At 56.3% G+C, this 20,857-nt stretch overlaps 1 protein-coding gene across 1 annotated transcript in view; it reads left to right on the forward strand.

Annotated features, from left to right (window-relative positions):
* Positions 1-6: 6 nt before the first annotated feature.
* The window catches only part of NCOR2 (nuclear receptor corepressor 2), a 192,075-nt gene continuing 171,224 nt past the window's right edge, over positions 7-20,857 (forward strand). The window contains 1 exon segment of the mRNA XM_019648881.1: positions 7-133. The gene's annotated coding sequence lies outside the window, so the exon portion shown is untranslated.

The raw sequence follows: 20,857 nt of genomic DNA on the forward strand, positions 1-20,857 counted from the left end.
CGGGGCCGGCGCCCTAGGAGGCGGCGGCGGGAGGATCACGCCCCGGCTTGGAGGCCCGGCCTGCTGCGCGCCCCCAGCCGGACCCGCACCGCCACTTGCCTGAGCGCCCGGGCTGCGCCGCCGCCTCCGCGAGGTGAGTTAGGGTCGGGGGGTCTCCGCGGACGGCCTGGGGGGAGGCGCGGGGCGCGCTTCCGGGGAATCGGGGGAAGAGCGGGCGGCGCACGCGGCGGAGTTGGCGGGGCCCCTGCACTCCCGAGTTGGCGCTCTCGGGGGGTGGCCTGCTGGGAAGCGAGGCGCCCCATCGACACTGCGGCCCGCGTGCGTGGGGGCGCTGGGGAACTTAGGGGAACTCCAGCTCCCCAGCGAGGGGGCGGGAAGGAGGGAAGTGGTGTGGGGGTGGGCGGACGGGCGGGGGGGGGCCGCCAGGGAAATACGGAGGGCAGCCCCCCCACCGTGTGCCCCAAGCCACAGGGGCTTGGCTGCCGTGCGCTTGCCGCCTTACGTAGCAGCTTCGGACTTGGGGGTTACCACTGCGCCTTATTTTTCAGCGGGCGGCTTGGCTTTGGGGAGCCCCTGGAGATGGCACCCCCTTTTCCCCGCCCTGGCTGCTGTGGAAGGGCGCATGTGGGGCTCCTGCCAGCTTGGAGGGGGCGCGCTGGCCGCGGGCGCTCCTGGGCAGGGGACCAGAGGGCGCTGGGCGGGGGTCCCCCGGGGAGAGGCGCCTCTGGTCTCCCCCTCCCCCGCTGCCGGTGTTCCTGGTGTCTGGGCCTGCCTCCCGCGGCCGGTGACGCCTCCTTGGGCCGCCTCCTGGTCCCTCCCCCGGGCTGTGCGGATAGTTGGGATGCCACTAGTTTGCGAAGTTGGAATTCTGAGCTGATCCCACTTGGGCTGGATCGGAGGCCCCAGGCCCTAGTTGTGGGGGAACGTCCCCAGAGACCTGCGGGGAGTGGCGGGGGGGGGCACGTGGGGAGCGCCTTCCCAACCCCGGACGCTTGCAGGAAAAGGCTCGAGGGAGGGAGAGGGTAAGGCGGGCGGGCGGGAGAGACACGCAGTACCTGTGAGCTGCTGTCGCCAGGGCCCAATTAGCGTGGGGCGCCCGGCGTTATTTTTACATTGTAGGCTTATTTTTTGGGGAAGCAAGTGTCCTCCCGCCGCCCGTCGCGCGCTACGGCTCTCTGAGGGTCTGGTGCCGGCAGCGGAGGCGGATCTGTTCTGTCGGCTCAGCCTCCTCCCTTCCTCCTCCTCCTCCTCCCCCCCTGTTGGTGAGAACTGGTTTTATTATGATTATTATTATTTTTTTTCCCTTTTGCAGATTTGGAGGAAGGATGTGTGAGGGAGGGAGGGAGGCGGGAAGGGGAGAGGATCCCTGTGGGCTGGATGGGGGAGTTCTGGGCACGGTTGGGTTGTGTTATCGGTGGCCTTGACTTTGCCCTTTTTAAACGCGATCTGGGTCCCGCGCGGCAGCTTTGATCTCAGGGGCCCTGGGCCTGGCGGGAGCTGGGAGGGCCTCCCAGGGCATTGTTGTGTGCATCGTCGTGGGTGGCCTTTTTTTTCTTTTTGATTGGGCCGGGGTTGGGGGGGTGAGGAGAGAGCAATCGGGGAACCGGAGGATGTGAGCTGGGATAGCCAGCCATTTATCGCCGACTCTGCAGCTCAACTTCCTGGGTTCCAGTTTTACGTTTGCCACTTGACTTGCTGCCTGACCTTGGGCAAACTCCTTAACCGCTCTGTGCCTCAGGCTTCTCATCTACAAAGTGGGATAATAATAGTCCCGGGTTTATGGGGTTGTGAGCCCGGAGGAGAATAATACATGGAAGGTATTTGTATATGTGTCACTAGGGCCACTGTTGTTATTCCCGGGTTCTAAAACTTGGCCTTTAATCCAAGGTCTGGAAATGTTGTGAGATGTTGCCTGGAGAGTGGGGGATTTGGCGAGGGTAGTAGGGCGCCTTCCCACCCCGTCGGCTTTTCCCTTTGAGAATGAAGAAGGGCAGGGGGTGCCTTCTGCCCACTGAACAGATGCACAGACTGAGTCCGCTATGCTAGCGCGTGCAGGGGCCTGGAGCTGACGGTGCCCGGTGAACCTGTGGCTGCCAGGGCATCGGGGTGCTGTCTGGCTCCCCCATGCCCCCCCGCGCTGGCTGCCTTGTCCCTGATTGGAAATTTACCGCCGCCGGGTGCCTGGGGAGCCTTCGGTGCCCAGACGTGGGGGCCTGAGCGAGGGGCCCTGGCCCTGGCCTCTTCCCACTGAGCTATTGATGCTTGCTCAGGGATCAATACTATTGATGAATCCATGTAAATGGTAATGTGGCTGTCAGACCTGGTGAGGGATGGAGACCCCTCGTGGGTCTACGCGCACCCCTCCCTCTCTCCCTCCCTCGCCAGGGTTTGGTTACGTGGGAAGGATTTATTTGGCATAACCCACTCTTTCCCCCAATTAATAACACTCATACTACCCGCCTAAAGGTTTCTGAGGGCTCTGCAAATGCAAATTGAACTGCATGAAAGCCCCAAGCTGGGAGGGCTTGGCTGTTCCCTGGGAGTGGAGGGGGCCTGTCGGCTGGCACTCACCTGCTGGCTGGCAAGGGGGACAACAGCCCCAGGAGTTCTGGCTTCCAGCGTCTTGCCATTCAGACTGGATGTGGGGGCTGCCTGGCCTGGATTCCCCCTGACTGCCAGGTGGGGTGTACCTTGTTCTCTGTTCCCACTGGGGCCTGTGGGTGGAGCAGTTGGTGGTTCACTTTGAGGTATTTTTTTTGGGGGGCGTTCACAGCTTGAGGGGACATTTGTCTGTAAGAAGCCAGAGAGCTGGGGTTCTCACCCCTGCCTTCCAACAGCTCTACAAACAAAATCCCCACATTCAGTGCTGGCTCTGACAGTAGCGGGGGCGGGGGAGGGAGGGAGGGAGAGAGAGAGATATTCCCTTGTTGGTTTCATCTTCATCTCTCAGCCAACAGCATCCTACCCAGGTGACACCTCTGAGACTGGGCTCCCCGCAAGGGGAACAGCTAGCAGGAACTGGCAATTCCTGCTCCAGGTACACAGAGGAGGGGGTCCTGAGCAGGACCTGATCGGGACCTGAGCCTGGGCTGCTGTCTGGGGAGGGTCAGGCCTGAGATGTCATCTTAAAAGGCCTTGTCCCATAGATGGGTATGGGGGGTGTCCCATGGAAGTGATGCTTAGGAAAGGTCAGCTGACATGCTTTGAGAACCCTGGTGGTGGGTAATGGACTTTATAACGTGTCAAGTGAGCTTTTGGTCTAGGAGCGGGAAAATACTGTACATACGATATATACCAGGGGTGCCCAAAAAATGTATACATATGACTTGTAATTCATCTTTGTTATCCATATATATTGAGTATTACAATTTTAATACAGTTTTTTCCTTTCTTAAAAATATGTATACATTTTTTGGGCACCCTCTGTATATACCATATATATGCTATATATATTATATATATATATTATATATATGGTATAATATATATATATATCATATATATAAAATGCAGTGGCAATAACAGCCAACACATATAAAGCACTCACTATGTGCCAGTTTCTGCGTTCAACAGGAATCCACTGGTTTTTTTTTTAAAAAATATTTTTATTGGGGAATCGGGGAAGGGGAACAGACAAGTTGTTGTCCTTTTGTTCTTCAGTCTTGTTGTGGAGGACGTTGCTTCACTGGCCCATGTTGGTATTATCATTGCGCTCTTCCCAGGTGAGGCAGATTGGTCGCTGGCCCCTGGATGGCCGCTCATGGCGGCTCTTGGCAGCTCATGCTGGCTGCCGGCCACTCACGGTAGGTTATGGCAGCCTGCCGCAACTTCACTGCAGCCTACGCTGTCAGCGACTCACGGCAGCCCGCCCAGCTCCAGGTCGAGCTGTTGTTCACCATCTTAGCTGTAGAGGGCGCAGCGTCACTGGCACTCATGTGGGATCCGAACCGGGGCCCTGCTGCTCAGAGCTGGCGTCCCAAGCCAACTCCTAACCAACGTGCCACTCGGCCCGCTCAGGAATCCACTTATTTACTCTTTATTACCACCCTATGAGGTTAGTGCTATTATCCCATTTTATAGATGGTGAAATTGAGGCACAGAGGGGTTAAGTGACTTGCCCAAGGACACACAGTTTGGATGTGGTAAGACCTGGGGTTATTCAAGGTCACGTGGTGCAGCAAGAATTTACTGCAGACCTGCTCTGTGGAGCTGCCCTAGAGGATAGGAATAAAGAAATGATGTTTCTTATCTGAGCACCTAAAGATCTTTGCCCCAGGGAGTAGGAGACTGTGAAGGTGTTCTCCCCAGAATTTGGGGAGGGGGACGGTGCCCAGCCGCAGACCGGGCATTTCTTTGAAGTCTCATTTTATCTTAAACATTTATGCAAATTTGGCATTCCTTTTGGTGACAGGGCTGTTTATCTGGAAATGAAACATGGCTTTAAATTATTCAGCATGGTGTAAAGTGGGGCTCCAGAAAGCTGTACCAGATGCGCGCCAGGGCTGGCAGGGAGTCCCTGCGCTAGCCTGCAGCCCCAGGGGACTTGGTAGCTGGAGACCTCGAGAGGTCCTGGGAGGATACAGCTTTTTCCCATTTTACGGATGAGGGCACAGGTCAGGGGGCCAGGCTAGCCCAAGGTTGCTCTGTGGTGTGACTTGCTTAAGATGATTGAAATTGTCATCATTGTCATCATCATCATCTGTGTTTTAGACTAAAGGGAGCCTACCTGCCCCACGCCCAGCTGGCCTCAGGCTAGCCCTGGAGGAAGGGTCTTTTGGTTCAGAGATCTGTAAAGAGTTAACTCTGAACATAAAGCAGAACACAGGGTTTAGCGATCCTCACGAGGTGGCTGATTGAGTATTGCAAGTTCCCGTGAGTTCAAGTCCCGGCTTAGCATGCCCGGGGTCTGTCCTTCCTCCTGTCCAAGTTTAGGTGTCCTGGTCTATACAATGGGCTCATCGCCTACTGCCCTTGGGGTAGTGGAGAGGATCTTGGGGCAGAAAGCCTGAGTGATGGGTTTGATGTTCAGCCATTTGACTCTGGGCAAGTGACTTCTCTGAGCCTCAGTTTGCTCATCTCTGAGATGGGGATGATGACGATGGTGATACTTCTGACTTTTTGTTGTCAGGACCCAATGTCATGACGTATGTCGCCAGAGCTGCTGTCTTGGCTCACCGCTTTGGAGAGTGAAGGCTTCCTTGTAGAATTTGTCCGACCCAGGTCCTCGCCCACAAGCAGCTTGGCCATGACATGGTCCTTCTTCTAAAGGGCTGCTGGGGAGGCTTCTGTAAGGGAACGACTCTTCACCTGAGCCTCAGGCCTGGACTTGTTGTTGTCCTCCGGAGACACCGGGCTCCTCTCCGGTCCCGCTGGCTGGTGATGCACAAATATGCTCAGCCCCCTTCCCCTGCCTTTCAAGGCTGGGGTTTTCCATTTGGGACCTTGGAGAGCTGGAGGCCGGGCGCTGGTGGTTAGTACAGAGGGGGCTTCCTGGGGGAGGAGGGTTCTAGAACAGGGCTCAAGACTTGGGTTCCAATCCTACTCGTGTCAGTTAACAACGTGAGTGAAGTCTCTGACCTTCCGGCCTCAGTTTCCTTATCTTGAGGAGGAGGAGGGGGAGAGAAAGTCACGCGCGCGTCCCGGACGGTGCTGTGGAGCAGGGCCATCCAGTCCGTTTCCCTCGGTGGTGGGAACTGCTCTAGATGTGCTCTGTCCCGCCCTGTCGCCACCAGGCAGCCGCTGGGCACATGTGGCCTTTGAGCGCCTGGAATGTGGCTAGTGCGACTGAACTGGTAATTTTATTTCATTTTAATTAACTTAAATTTAAATAGACACATGTGGCTGTGGCTGATGGCTGCCTAATCAGACGGCGCAGGGTTGGATGATGGACTAAGATTCCATGGATGGGAGCAGGGCCTGGCTCTCAGCATCCAATTTTTTCCTTTTCTGCGTATTTTCTCTGCCTGGTAGCGTTGTGGTCCGGTGTCCCAGCCAGAGCCCAGGCTCTCGGTCCCCAGTGCTGGCCCAGGCTTCTCTGCAACTCTGTCCACCTTCCTAACCTCACCACCCCGTCCTGCCCCATCAGCCTCTGGGGCAGCTCCGTCCAGTAGACCTTTCTGAGATGGGGAATGTTCTAGATCCGTCCTGTCCAACACCATAGCCGCACGTGGCATCAAGTGCTTGAAGTTAGGCTAGTGTGACGACTGAGGAAGGGAATTCTATTTTGTACTTAATTTTCATAAATTTAAACGGCCTCACGTGGCGAGTGGCCCCCGTCCCCGTGGGGCAGTGCGGCTTTAGTGCCGTGCTTTCTCTGGTGACTCAGGGCCAAAACCAATTTTCAGGCCACCGGCTGAGCATTGTGTTGTTCTTGGCCCTACAAGCCACCGCCCCTGAGACTGGGAGCCCTTTGCTTGGTGTCCCCACTTCCTTCCCTGGCTGTCATTTCTCGAGCACAGGAGGCAGTGCCAGGCCTGTGCAGTGTGGGCACCTCTGACTGCTGGGGGCTGAGCTCAGGTGCGTGGGCCGCACACCTGGTTCCCAGAGACTTTCGTCCGCCCCATTGTGTGTTTCCACACACGCACGTGCATCGGGAAAGCCTGCAAAATTTCCGTTAAGTGCCGTCATTCTCCATCTTTTACTTCTGTGCATTAACACATCATGGATATCTTTCCATGGAGATAACTACTAGATGAACTTTGTTTTGGATAACGTTGCATTTAGTCGTTTGAAAAATACAGAAAAACCAAAAAGTAGTGCACTTAAATGTTGCCACATGCTTTGGGTTTTATACAAAAAACTTATTAAAGAAAATGCCTGGGCCTGTTAAAAAATTAAATCAGTGCACAAAGGTGTCGAGGGAAGCTCTCCCAGTTTCTGTCCCCTGGGGCAGACACACAGGGGTGCAGTTTCTCCTCAGAGATACTCTGGCCATATGCCCGCTTTAGATGGACTTAGGTGTGTGTGTCTCTCTTTAAAAACAGGCGTGCAAGCTGTGTCACACCATATTTGCATGTTGCTTTTCTCCTCTAACTTATATCTTGGCGTTCATTTTGGAACAAGAGAGAGGCGGGTCAGCGGACTGCAGCCCCGCGGGCCGGATCCAGCCCACTTTCTGTTTTTAGATGGTGTGCAGGCTGAGAATGGTTTTTACATTTTCTTCATGGTTGAAAAAAATAAAAAGAAGACCATTTTTGTGACATGTGAAATTATATGAAATTCAAATTTCAGTGTCCATAAATTAAGCTTTATTGGAACGCAGCCCCACCCCTGCAGTCCTGCGTCGTGTGTGGCTGAGAGGAGCTGTGACAGGTCGTGAGGCCCACAGAGCCCCCACATATTCATTCTCTGGCCCTTGACAGAAAATGCTTGCCCAGCCCTGATAGAGAGCTGCCTCATTCTTTTTAGTTCAACATCACGTTCCAGGGTTTTCACTGTGGAGGGTTATAAGTTTGAGAATCACACCGTGAGAGCCCTAAACCCCCTCCTGGCCTGGCTCACTGTTCTTGCTAAGTTGTTCTGATGCTCATGGTTATACTTAGCTGTTGTAGAAGGCAGCAGGAAAGGGGGATGGTTAAGGCAGCAGGCAGTTAGGCTGACTTTTGGCACGAGTTCTGGCCTCATGTGATACCTGAGGCTATAATCCTGTCTGGACAGCACTGCATCGCTGCCGTAGCACCTTCTGCACCACACTCCGTGGTTTGCGCAATGTTTGCAAAGCTGCTTGTAACCCATCTTGTTTCCCTCTTTGCTTTGGTTGGTAGGAAGCTCAGGGCCAAATTTGCAGCCTGACTTCAGCCTGCTGGTCCGGGTCTTTGTTTTGGTTTTACGTAATTCATCCTGATCTCAGATTAGTTGGCCCCTGATTTTCCCCTTTGCTCTGACCTTGTCAGTCTCGCTTTATCTTATCGTTTGCATTCCGAAAAGTTTCTCAGCTCTTGAGGGGGCAGACTGGAGTGAGGCAGGAGTAAATAAAACACTTTGCGAGGTATTTCCATGCTAGTTCCCCCGGAGTGCCTGTGGGGCGGTGGCAGAAGATTCCAGGAGAAAGTTAAAGCCTGGCCCGGTGGAGTGTCTTCACCAAGGTCATTCCCTGGGCAAGAGCTGGGGTCTTTGGTTGTCCGTCTTGGGCCAGACTTGGGAAGATGACAGTGAGTGACTTGCGTGGTGAAAGATGTCCCTTTTAGGGGTCTGTGTTTCTCGGGAACCGCTTGGCCTGAGGGAAGGCCCCCATGTGGGGCAGGTAACAAGCTCACAGGGGTGGAGTGTCACTCTGTTCCGTATCTGGGGACCGGGGACCAGGGGTCTTGGATTGTTGCAAGGGCAAGTCCTGCAGGTGTGTCCACACTGAGGGGCCAGCCCTGACGCTGTGCTGATGCTTTCCGACATGCTTGCTTCCCTCTGCTGACCTCGGATATTTCTTTGAGCTGGGAAGGCAGTGGGGGAGGACGTGGCGGGCGGTTGGAGGCAGAATCGGATGAGACCTGGATGAGCCCTGAGCCCGGCTGCCTGCGGGTGGGGGCTGGGAGGCGCGGAGGCTCACGGGGGTCCGCTCTCCAGGGCTTCCCCCCCGCCTGCCGGGGTTGGCTTGTTTCTGGCGACCTGTGTTTTAGGGCTTATGAACGGAGCTCCAGTGAGCCACGGGTCTGAGTCCTGTGTCTGCCTCCTGCGGCTGTGTGACACAGTCTAAGACAAGGGGCCTCTGTGCAGAGGTCCTTGACTTACCAGCAGTGGAATGGGCTGTTGAGTGACAACGCGAGCTCACAGTGTGTGGTGAGGCAAAGGGACCTGAGAGGCCATTTGAGGCGCCAGTCAGGCTGAGTTCTAGCCCCTCTCCCCTCTGTCCAAGGCTCACAAACCCATGGAGCCACCCCACCGCCCCGGGCCAGGCAGGAGGATCCAGTGGCCTCCTGAGTCCTCAGTCCTAACCTGGACCCGTGGCCCCCCCCTTCACCCCACACCCACTCCTGGGCTTCCTCCTGGAGTGTGGGGCACAGGCCAGAGATGTGGGCATTGCCCAAGCCACCCTCTCGTCCAGTGCACCGAGGCCCTTCTCTGCACGCAGCTGCCAGCTGCCGGTGGGGCCACAGCGGGTGAGTGACTTGACCTTACTCAGGGCCCCACAGGGCTTCCCAACACTTCTTACACGAAATCCAGACCTTTCTCACCGCCTTGGAGGCCTGTATGCCAGGCGCCGGCCGACCTCCGGCCTCTCCTTGGCTGGCTTCCTTGCAGTCACTGTGTGCCACGTTGGGAGGGCGACGTCTGGGCGAGGAAGGGTGTGTGGGTGGGGAGGGGAGTTTTCTTTGTGGCCCAGGGGTCCCCTCTGGGAGATGCTGTCAGGTGGAAGTCCAGGAGGCCAGGTCCCAAGGTGCCTGTGGGGAGGGGTTACCTTGGAGGCCCCCGCTTGTCCCCCCTTGTCCTCATCCTGAACTCCGGATCTTCCACAGACCCTCTGGGAGCATCGCCTGGTGCTGCTGTGGTGTCTCTGTGGCCATGGCAACTGCCTGGCACCGGGGCCTGCTCGTTAGGCTAACGAGGCAAGCCTGCTGGGCCAGGAGGGGCTGGGGACACGCTGCTTCAGGACTCAGCGGGGCATCTGCCAGGCCACTGGGCCAGGATCGGAGCTGGGGGGCCTGGAGTTGGTGTTGAGCCCAGTGGGAGTCAGGCACCCCTCCATGGGTTGGGGTTCCGGTGGGAGTTAGTGTGGGCTGACTCCTGGGTAATTCCAATGGCCAGTTAAACCAGGGGGAGGATGGGAGTGGTCTGTGCCCTCTAGCTCACCCCCTTTCTGGCCTGCCCCCCTTGCTTACACTGCTCCAGCCACACTGGCCTCCTTGATGTTTCCTTTGAAGTGACACCAGCTCCAGCAGCAGGAGCAACGTGGTCACTTCGACAGTGGAGTGTCCTTGCTGCCAGTGACCTTGGAATCAGGCGACGGCTCAGTGTCTTGGCCTTGACCTGGGGCTGTGGGTGAGGGACACGGAGTGAAGAGAGGGGACCTGCAAACTGTAAAGGGCTGTGCTGGAGAAAAAACGAAATGCAGAAGAAACATCCAGACGCGGAGAGACAACCGCTGGGAGGCTTTAAGTGGGGAAGGGTGGTGTGAGGTAGGGGTGTTTGTGTGTTCGTTCTCTTAATTTCTTTAAATCTAGTGGGGGTACCTGCCTTCAAGGAATGGCCAGGAAAAAAACAAAAAACGTCCCTAGCCTGTCCTCCACCCATGATAAGCCAGGGCTGATCCTCCCAGGATGGGGTCTCCCGTGCCATGGCCCTGTCCCCAAGGGGCAGGTGTTCCAGATTCTTGGCGGAGCAGATGGGCACTGCCACACGCCACTTCCTTCCCGGCTTTATTGAAAAGGAAGAAAATGGCCCACGCCTGGCCCCGAAGGAGGCCTGCGTCCAGAAACCTGAAGCCTGCAATTAAATGAAACTGGATCCTTAGGTGAGGAGGCCCTGGAGACCAGGCCCCAGGGACCCGCAGCTCCTGCAGCAGCCCGTGCAAGCACTGTGTGGGGCCTGGGGGGCCCGTGAGGCCGGTGTGGGGAGAGGAGAGAGGGTGGGAACGCTCCCGCCGGCCTCCTTCCAGGTCCAGGTGGCTGCCTTTTATTTAAAAAACAAAAACAACAACAACAAAACCCTGCAGGTGACTTTCAGGTCACCCAAGCCCCCTCCCCGGAGGTGGCCATTTCTCAACTTCTAATCCATGTTTTCATCCTTCCATGGGCCTGCGCTGGATGCCTGCTGGGCTGGGGCCCTGTCTCATCTCCAGGCTGGGCAGATGCACGTGGAAGTGTCTTTCTGTGCCTCTCTGCAGTTGCTGTCAGGGTGAGCTGTCTGCATCCGCCAGCTTTGTGGGTCAAGAGTGGTCAAATATCGACAGATTTTATAGAACTCAACCTAGTAATTTCCTCTGCACGTTTAGACAGGCAGCAGACCGGAGTGGTTATGGGCTCGGTTCTGAGGCCTCAGTTCCCATCCCCCCGTGACCCTCGACCGTTGTGCGAGTTGCCAGGCACGTCATCGAGCCTTTCTGTGCCTCAGTTTCCTTAATATGTAAAGTGGGGACCGAAATAGTACCTACCTGGCTAGGATCATTTTGAGGATTTAGGAGGCTCATGTATACAAGGCTTGTAGAACCGTGTAGCTGTAATTGTTATTTTTTAAAATTATGATTTTGTGATGTGTTGGTGCAGTTAGGTCTAGTTGACGAATTTTAACTTCTGTATAGATAGTATCTCGTCACAGGGATACGTGATACGGAATCATTGTGTCCCCTGGAGATGCCACTCGGGTTGGCTGAGGTGTTTGGACCTTCTCTGAACACCTCCGGGTGCTCAGGTGCTGTCCTTTCTGTCCCAGGTATTCCTGCGAGTGGAATCGCCGCCCGGGGGCTGTGCTGGGGGGTCCCCTTTGCCCTGGGGTGCAGGCTCTCCCCATGGCCAAGGCTTTGGGTGGGGCCTGTGGTTTGACAGTTGCCTTTTGAAAAAGACCTCTGGGTTTTTCGAAGCAGCTCAAACATGTTCTCTATAAGTTGAAAAATGAAGAAACAAAAAGCCTGCACACGGAAAAAACGATGACCACATTCCCACCCCCCAGAGACTTACTGTCAGCATTTTGGGGGAAACGTGGGCTTTGATAAGAAGGACCAGCTCTGACCTCTGCTTTCCCGAAGGCGGGGAGGGGTTGGTAAAATGTATGAACTCTGCAGCCCCCACTCCAGACCCAGTCCTTCCTCACAGATGGGCCAGGATATATGGTGGCTCTGAGGTGGGGCTTTGAGTCAGTTGAATCTCGGTTCGAGTCCCGCCTCTGCACTGCAATTGCTGTGTGACATGGAGCCCTGTGACCTCATCTTCTTCCAGGATTGTTGTGCAGCCCTGCACACAGTAGGTGCCCAGTTGATGCTCGAGTGAATGCAGCATAGCAGGGTTTCTCAACCTGGGTACTGCTGGCATTTGGGCTGGATAATTCTGTTTGGGGATTCTCCTGGGCGTCGTAGGATGTTTAGCAGCGTTCCTTTGTCTTTTTTTTTTTTTTTTTAAGATTTTTTTTGGGGAATTGGGGGGATGGGAACAGCGCTGAGGAATTGCGGGAGGGGGAACAGACAAGTTGCTGTCGTTTTGGTCTTCAGTCTAGTTGTGGAGGACGTTGCTTCACTGGCCCAAGTTGGCACCATCATTGCGCTCTTCCCGGGCGAGGCACATCAGTCGCCAGCTTCTGGATGGCTGCTCACTGCGGCTGCTGGCCGCTCACACTGGCTGCTGGCTACATACGGAAGCCCATGGCAACCCACTGCCACAGGGGCTGCAGCCTACACCGTCGCCGGCAACTCAAGGCAGCCCAGCTCCAGGTTGAGCTGTTGTTCAGCATCTTAGCTGTGGAGGGCAGTGTCACTGGCCCTCATATGTGGGATCCGAACTGGGGCCCTCTGGCGTCCCAAGCCAGTTCTTAACCATCGCGCCACTCGGCCGGCCCGTTCCTTGTCTTTTTACGCCAGGGGTACCCCCATCCTTTCCTCCTGCATTGTGACAGCCAGAAATGACTGCAGACATTGTCCTCTGAGGAGGATAGTCACCCTGCTCAGGACCCCTGGGGTACATGATGGGATCTCAGAGAGGACTGTGGGGGGCAGAGAGGCCCCATGAAGGCATGTGCCCAGTGTATAGACTTAGTTCAGATGCTTTCGTTAAGTACCTACTCTGTGCGGGGAGCTGTCCTTGGTGCTAGGACACAGCTGGGAACAAGGCAGGCGTGTGCCATGCCTCCCCAGATGCATTGGGATGTGGTGGTGACTTAAGGCCTGTTCCTGCCTCGGTCACCCCGCTTGTGAAATGGAATGAGGGTTGCAGGTAATCTCGTGAGGAGCTCTGATACCTGGAGCTGGCTCTTTCCTATCCAGGCCTCAGTTTCCCCATCTGTAGAATGGGGTTTGTGGTAGCGCTTATCTCCTGGGTTGTGGGGATTAAACCAGTCACTTTGCCTCAGGCACATGAGACACAGTAGGTCCTTTGTGACGGTGAGGTGAGCAGATGACGTGTGTAGACTCTGAAGGCCAGTGCATGCATCTGTCCTTGGGGTCACCCCAGTGGGTGGTGTCCAAGGGTGTGTGGGCGGGATGCCCGAGACGTTGCCCTCTCTGTCCCTGGCCATGTGGGTGGGGGTCTTGGCTGGAGGGGGCTCAGTGGCCCTCCTCCCCAGGCTCCGTGCAGATCCCTAAGGCGATTAAGTGGGTTCATTTGATCCTGAACGTGAACTTGAGCCGGGGGCTTATCTCCTGGAGATGAAAGCCTGGCGGGCAGTGAGCCACCTGGCCCAGGCAGGAATTGGGGTTTGATCCTCCACCCCCTGCCCAGCTGGGGCCTGTGCTGGGGGATTTCGCCCACCTGCCTCCAGCCCCTTCAGCTGCCTGCAGGCGGACTGAGGGCTGGTGTGTTTTTTATGGGTCTCTAACAGTGGCTGGCACATGCCGCATACATTCATTTGATCTTCTCAATCTCAGGAGCTAGCAATGATCATCACTTTCTCTGTGTTACAGGCAAGCAACTAAGTAAGGCTCATAGAGCTCAACTAAGTTGCCCAGTGCCACACAGCATCCCAACAACAGCCTTGGACACTATTTACAGCTTGTACTTGGAAAATCCCCGTTACTCTTGGCCCTGAATTCCCGCTTTAATACAGTCTTGACTTTGCACAGAATTAACAACAACAAAAATCAGTGTAAAGCCCCAACTGCAGCATGAAGGGAAATGAAAGGAAGGGGGTGCCGGCTCCCACGCAGCACGAGAAAGTGTAGATTCGAGAGAAGTGAGATCAGAAGCCTTTCGCTATTGGAAGTACATGAAAGTGACGTTAAAAGAAGCTAGTGTTCTGGCAGGTTTTTTTTGTTTGTTTGTTTTTTTAAATGGCCAGGCCACTTGAAAATTGTGTGGGGAGGGTGACTTTAGTCGCGTGGGACTATCCCACTGGCTGCGTGCCAGTCACAGGACAGCCAAAAACATCCTTGCATGTTGTGGGGTGGGATATAGCCTAGGATACTCCTTCTGCCCTGATGACACAAAACAATAACAGTAACAATAGGCTGTTATTGTGGGTGGGACCACCGCGTGAGACCCTCTCTGTAGTAATTACAATAACAGCAATGATAATAATAGGCTGCGGGGGATGGGACCACCGTGGGCGAGACCTCGGTTTTCATATCGATAATGATAACAAGGCAACTACGTAAGCATAACTAGTAAAGAAAAAAAGTCTAGGGGAAAAAAAAAGATAACAAAAAACAGCGGTGGCTGACCAGGCACTGTGCTGGACCCCGCCCCCACTGCCTGGCTTGGACATGCACAGGACCCGCCTCCTGGTCCCCCAAACCCACTGTTGTTTTGCCGTCTGTTATCCGTGCTGCAGCCAGAGGGATCCTGTCAAGGAGAATAAGACTTGTCAGCTTCTGGTCCCACAGCCTCGGTTCTCTTTTTCCTCCTCTGAGAATAAGTCCAGAGACCTCGAGGCCGCTGGGGAGCTGCTCCACTCTCGCTCCTGGCTCCCATCTTCCCACCCCTGGGCCTTTGCACTGCGGTTCCCTCACCTGGAGTGCTGTTCCCTAGAGACTGGCATGGCAGCCTCCTCGCTGCCATCAGGGCAGTTAGCGGTCACCCTCAGGAGGGCCTCCTGACCGCCCCATCAAGCAGCCCCCACTTATTGTCTGTAATTGTGGAAGGAGGACATTTCTCGGTCGATGAATTCCCTTGTGTGTTGTCCGCCTTCCTGCATCCGAAGGTCAGGTTGCTTCCCAGGAAGCAGGAGTGTTACCCACGCTGGGCCCCCAGGGCCTGGAACAGTGTTGGGACACAGTAGGGCCAAATGGGTCCCTTGACAGCAAGACCGGGCCTGGTGTGACCTGGAGGAAGGGGGGGACAGGTGCTGGACGCAGGGCTCTTGTCCCTCGAGTGGCTCTCTTGAGTGGCTTCCAACCTGTCTGGAACCGGCCAGACCAGTGGACCGGCCCAGGGGAGGCTTGGTGCCCCTTGCTGCTGTTTCGTGCCCAGGAAGAGAAGCTCTTAGGGGCCCAGGGTGGGGCTGGGGTCAGTGGCGATGTTGCCCCCAGGATTCGTTTTGCGGTGTCTGAAGACGTTTCTGGTTGTCCCTACCTTCGGGGAGGTGCTACAACAGTAGCAGGTAGAGGCCTGAGATGCCTCAAGACTCAGCATGTGGGTTGTGGCTTAGGCTGGCTGAGGAGGGCGGGGCACACTGAGGTTCCCTTTCTGTGCTGTGGCCACATCTTGGTGGCCCAGAGCTCTCTTTTGGACAGTCTCCAGGCAGCCCAGAGCTGCTTGTCCTTGCCGTCACCAGCTTGGGGCAGCCTGTCACCCTCCTGGCTGCCACAACCTCTCTTTTCCCCTGGTCTGAGGGACACTTGGAGGTCCTGAGACTCACACATGGGGAGGCTGAGGCCCAGAGAGGGTGAGGAGTTTGCTCAGGGTCACACAGCACAACAGGGCCTGGACACCGGAGGCCTGATGTTGGAGCCTGACCGCTGGGTTCTTCCACTAGCGCGATTCCACGTCATCACAGTCATTATGGCTATTTATTTTATGTTTTAACAGTTTTCTGCTATTTCATACCTGTGTGTATTTACATATTTTATCATGTTACATTTGTGTATTACCTATACCACACTTATTTTTCTTATTTTAAAAAGATATGATTGGTTTAGCGATACAATGGAACACTATTCAGACATAAAAAGGAGTGAAGTGTTGATACATTTTATATGTACACGAACCTGGAAAACCTGCTGAGGAAAAGAAGCCAGACACGAAAGGCCACGCACTGTATGATTGCATTCAAATGAAACGTCCCGAATGGACAAATCCATAGAGAGAGAAATCATTTATTGCGGGGGGTTGGGGGTGGGGTGGGGAGAGACTGCTCCCTGGGTAGGGGGTTTCCTTTTTTGGGGGAGAAGGAGGTGCTTTGGCACTAGATGGGATGATGGTTGCACAACCTTGTGACGGTGCAAAATGCCACTGACTTGTTCACTTTATAACAGTTAATTTTATGGTATGCGAGTTTCACCTCGATAAAAAACCCATTTGGGAGCTGAAAGCATATGTATTTATTGAGTTCTTACTGTGTGCTGTGCACTCCGTATGCATTTTCTCACTGAGTTTTTAAGTCAGCCCGGTGAGATGCGAGCTTCCATGTCATGGGTGAGGAACTGGCTCAGAGATGAGTGACATGCCAGGGTCATACAGCTAGAAAGCAGTGGAATGAGTTTGAAGCCAGGCCTCAGGCCAGATCCTGAGGTCACGGCCTCTGCAGGCTGAGTCCAGCCAGGGGAGCTCAGATGCCACCTGCCCACCAGCTGCAAACACCATGGGTGAGCGCTGCTTGGCTGGGGCTGACAGGTCTCCCTGGATACCGGGTTGTGGGCGAGTCTGGGTGTGACCCAGCGGCTTGGGCCGGGTTCCTGTGTCTGTGTATGGGGCATTGCTCCCCCACCTCCCAGAGAGGGGCCCCGGGCTTAGAGGCTGCTCTGTGCTGCTCAGCCCCCACCCCCACCCTGGCCACAGAAGCAGGAACTTTCTAACACAGGCCCCAGGGCCTGCCTGTGAATCAGCGCGGTTCACTCCCGGGAGCAGGCCGGGCCTCCGGGGCTGTTTTCAGTTTCCGCCGGGTTTCTCACTCTGACTCAGTGCCAGTCCCCGGCCCCAGTGACCTGGGCTCCTGAACACCTGCAGAGCTGAGCTCCTGCTCCTGTGGGACATCGGAGAGAACAGGTTTGAGGCTGCCCTCTGCTGGCTGCCTCGGGACTCGGTTTCCCCATCTGTGTAGTGGGGGCAGCAAGGTGGGGGCCGCCTGGGTCGGGGTGTGTGTGGAGGGGTTTGGTGCAGACTGAGGGGCTGAAAGGTGGGGGAGACTCCTGGGGAGGCCCACGCCCCGTAGGTACCCCTAGATCCTGTCCTCGGAGGATGTGGGGATGGAGGGCTGCGTGTGTCTGGGTGCTTCTGTTCTTCACGACCTCAAGCCTGGCATGTGAGTGGTGGCTACTGACACTTGCAGCTCCTGCCAGGGGCTGCTGCAGAGGCCGGGGCGGGGGCTGTGCTCCGTGAGGTCTCTTCCTGGTCCGGCCCAGGGCCCGAGTCCAACGCACTGGGGCAATGTCGGAGCAGGGTTGACGGCGGGCCTTAGGTCCCTGGGGAGATGGGCTGGTGAACCCCAATGGCGAGCTTGCACTCAGCATCTGCTGCATGCCAGGCCGTACGTGTCACACAGAGGAGCCCCTGGCATCACCCCCATTTTACAAGTGGGGAAACCGAGGTGCAGAGAAGCAAGGCGACTTTCTCAGGCGTCACAAAATGGTCAGGCTGGGGTTTGAGGCTGAGCTGGCTTGATGTCACCTATGAGCTACCCTGGTTATTATCTCCATTTGATAGCAGAGGGCACAGCCTCAGAGGACTTAAGCAACAGGCGTGGGATCGCCCAGCCAAAACACCAGTGCAGCTGGGATTGGACCGGGTTCCAGCGAGGTCCTGGGCTGCCGGGATGCAGTGTCCCTATCATCTGTGCAGTGTGCACCGCCCGCAGGATGGGCTGCTGCCTCCTGGCGCACAGGTCACGGATGCCGCGGTGTGTCTGTGACCTACCCTGGGTCAGGGGCTGGTGCTGGGTAGGGGGAGTTCCAGGGAAGGTTGAGCCTGAGTGGGGAGCGCTAAAGGAAGGCCATGGGGGGTGGGAGGAAGGAAGGATGTGCTAGAGGCTGCTGTGTCCGAGGGTCCTGCTCTCTCTCCGGACAGGCCAGTGGGAACCGTCTCTCCCCTCCGGCCAGGGTTGGCAGACTTGCTGGACTGTCCCCTGGTCCCTGGTGACACATCTCTTTCACTATCTCTTGACCCGGATAATTAATTGCTTCTGGCAGTCGATAGCACCACAGCACCCCTGCTCTCCCAGGCAGCCCCTGGCTCACCCCACAGCCACTAATATGGCCCACACCCAGCTCCTGGCTGGGGAAGGGCCTGCAGTGGTTTTTCTTCTGGCGGCCACCAGGCTCCGGTGCCAGGGCAGCCTCTTCCGGGGGGAGCCCAGCAGCTAAAGCTAACATTTGGGGTCACTTGCCTTGTGCTCCCATGTGCAGAACCTGCATTATCTTTACAGGGAGCCTGTGGTGGGTCCACTGAGGGGCTTCTCGAAGTTTCCACCCCATCCGTCCCAGTGCGCCATTCCCAGAAAACCTGCTCTGGTTCTCACCCTGCTGGGGGCTCTCGGGCAGGGTGTCTGGCAGAGGTAACATGAGGTTACAGCGGATGCCCAGATGCACACCTCAGCTGTGAGAACCCCGGGGGAGCTTTCTCGCCTCTCTCTGCCTCCTTGCCCCGACCTGGGGAGGGTCAGGGTAGCTTGTATGTAGGGCGGGTGTAAGAATTAAACCGGTTAATAAGCATGAAGGGCTTAGTGTGCTCGGCATACTGAAACCCTGGGAACGGGGGCTCCAGGGCCCTGTCGGTGCCGGTGGCGGACAGACAGGTAGACAGACAGATGGCTTCTCCGTGCTGCCGCCTGCACAGGCCTGGGAGTGAAGCCCCCGGCCCTCCTGCCTGGCCTGTTCTTGGCCGGGAGCCCAGCGGCCGACGTGACCCCCCTTCCTCTAGAGGCGGTCGATATCCAGGCTCCTTCCTGGCGTCTAATTGCTCCTGTCGGCTGCTGGCTCTGCAGACTGCCCCACACCCCTTAGCCAGGAGATGGGGGGGGGGTTCTGAGAAGCACCCACATTGGGGGAGTAGGGAGTGGAGGGTGGGGCGGCAGGGGGGCAAACGCCCTGGTTCCCACCTCCCACCCTTCGCTGGTTGTGTGTTCCCGGGTGGGTTGCTGAGCCTCTCTGGGCCTCTGTTTCCCCATTTGTGACAGGGCTGTGAAGATGGCCCAGGGTCTGGCAGTGAGTGTTCGTGTGGAAGGGGTGTCATTATTGCTGTGATGACTGGTGTGATGGTCTTGCCCGGTATCAGTGCAGGCCTGTCTTGGCAGCCTGGACAGATGGACTTGGGGCTGGAGGTGCTCACGTGCAGTGGTCTGGGTGCCCCCCAATTCTTCCCTGATTGTGTGCCCCCCTTGATGGGCCCTTGGCCCCCCTTGAGAGGGACTGTGTCCCCCGCCACTGCATGGGCCGGGCCCTCTCTGCTGGGCCACAGTTCCTGTTCCTCTCTGGGCTGCCCACATCCACACTGCCTGCTGCCCCGCTGCCGTTGCTGGTGGCGAGTCAGAGCTCGGTGAACTTGGCAGCCTCAAGGAGAGCCTGCGCTGGGCTGGGCACACCTCAGCTGTCACTTGAGAAGGAAAAGAAAATATCCCGGTGGCTTCTAAATGGAAGGGCTGTGGAGCCTGCCTCCCTCTCGCTCCGCTGTCTAGGCAGCTAGCTGTCCACCATGATGACAGGGATGGGTGACACCTGGCCCCGGGGGACAGAGAGAGGGTCCCCTGTTCACCTGTTGTGAAAAAATGTGCCAGGTGGGCCCAGGAGGCTGTGGGAGCTGTGTTAGGCCTCCCCCTCCCACCTCCCCACCCCCCACCCTAACGCTGGAAGTCTTCAGATCCAACCTGCAGGCACCACTTCTGAAGTTACACCTGCCCCCTTGGGGGCCAGTGCCTGGATCTGTGGGGTCCCGGGGTCTATCTTAGGCTTTTGCAGAGCACGCCCTGTGGTTTGCTTATCTGGCCTAACGTGGTTCACACCGCCTGTCGTGGCAGCCATGTGGGCGTCACTTCCCTTTCTTCAAAGCGGCAGGCATCCCATCGTCCCCTGGGCCCCGGGTGAGCTTTGTAGAACCTGACCTGAGCCCACTGAGGGTTTGAGACAAGAAGGTGGGGGCTGCAGGAGGTCTACGCAAGATGCAGAAGTGTTTTGCATGAGCGGGCCTTGGAGACAACCGTGGGGAGCAGCCCCATTCCCCGGACTGGAGGATCAAGCTCGGAGACAGCTGGGGGCTCGCCCAAAGTGACAGCTGCCAGTGGAAGAGCTGGGCCCACAACGGGTTTTTGGACTCCATCTAGTGCTCTGCCCACTGTTCTGTTTCTTAATACACACAAGGGCACAGATGAATGAATTATAAAGGCGACATCATGTAAGCCACGTGCCATCTTTTCTGCAGGTGGTCAGCATCATAACTTTTGTGGGAATCACCTCCTTGCTCTACTTCTGTAGACCTCTGTACATGTGACCGTGGAGCTTTGCTTTTCTCAGATCATGTATGTGTGTGCAGTCTGGCTTCCGTGCCCAGCAGGAGCCTGACCTCCCTCCGCGTGGTTGGGCATACCTGCAGTTTGTTGATGTCACGGTGGAGTGCTCCGCGGTGTGGACACAACTACCACCGTTTGTTTATCCTTCACCTAGCGATGGGTAGTTGGATCATTTCCAGTTCCACTGCGAGGATGAGTAAAGCTCTATGAACACTCACGTGTGAGCCTGTGTGTGGACGTGTGTCTTCATTTTTCCCCAGGGAAATACCCAGGAGTGGAATGGCTCGGTCCCACGGTCACCCAAGTGTATGTTTCACTTGATAAGAAACTGCCAAACTGGTTCCCAAAGCAGCTGCACCGCTTTGCATCCCACCAGCGATGTCTGTGGCTTCCTGTTGGCCTCCGTTCTCCCCGACACTTGGTATTCTCGGTCTTTCGTTTTTGCACCACTCCTACGTGGGTGTGCAGTGGTCCCTCGGGGTTTTAATGTGCACTTTTTTTTTTTTTAAAGATTTTTATTGGGGAATTGGGGGGATGGGAACAGTGCTGGAGAATTGGGGGAAGGGGAACAGACAAGTTGCTGTCCTTTTGTTCTTCAGTCTAGTTGTGGAGGACGTTGCTTCACTGGCCC

This window comes from Hipposideros armiger, unplaced genomic scaffold (assembly GCF_001890085.2).
Source record: "Hipposideros armiger isolate ML-2016 unplaced genomic scaffold, ASM189008v1 scaffold_128, whole genome shotgun sequence".
Lineage (NCBI taxonomy): Eukaryota > Metazoa > Chordata > Mammalia > Chiroptera > Hipposideridae > Hipposideros > Hipposideros armiger.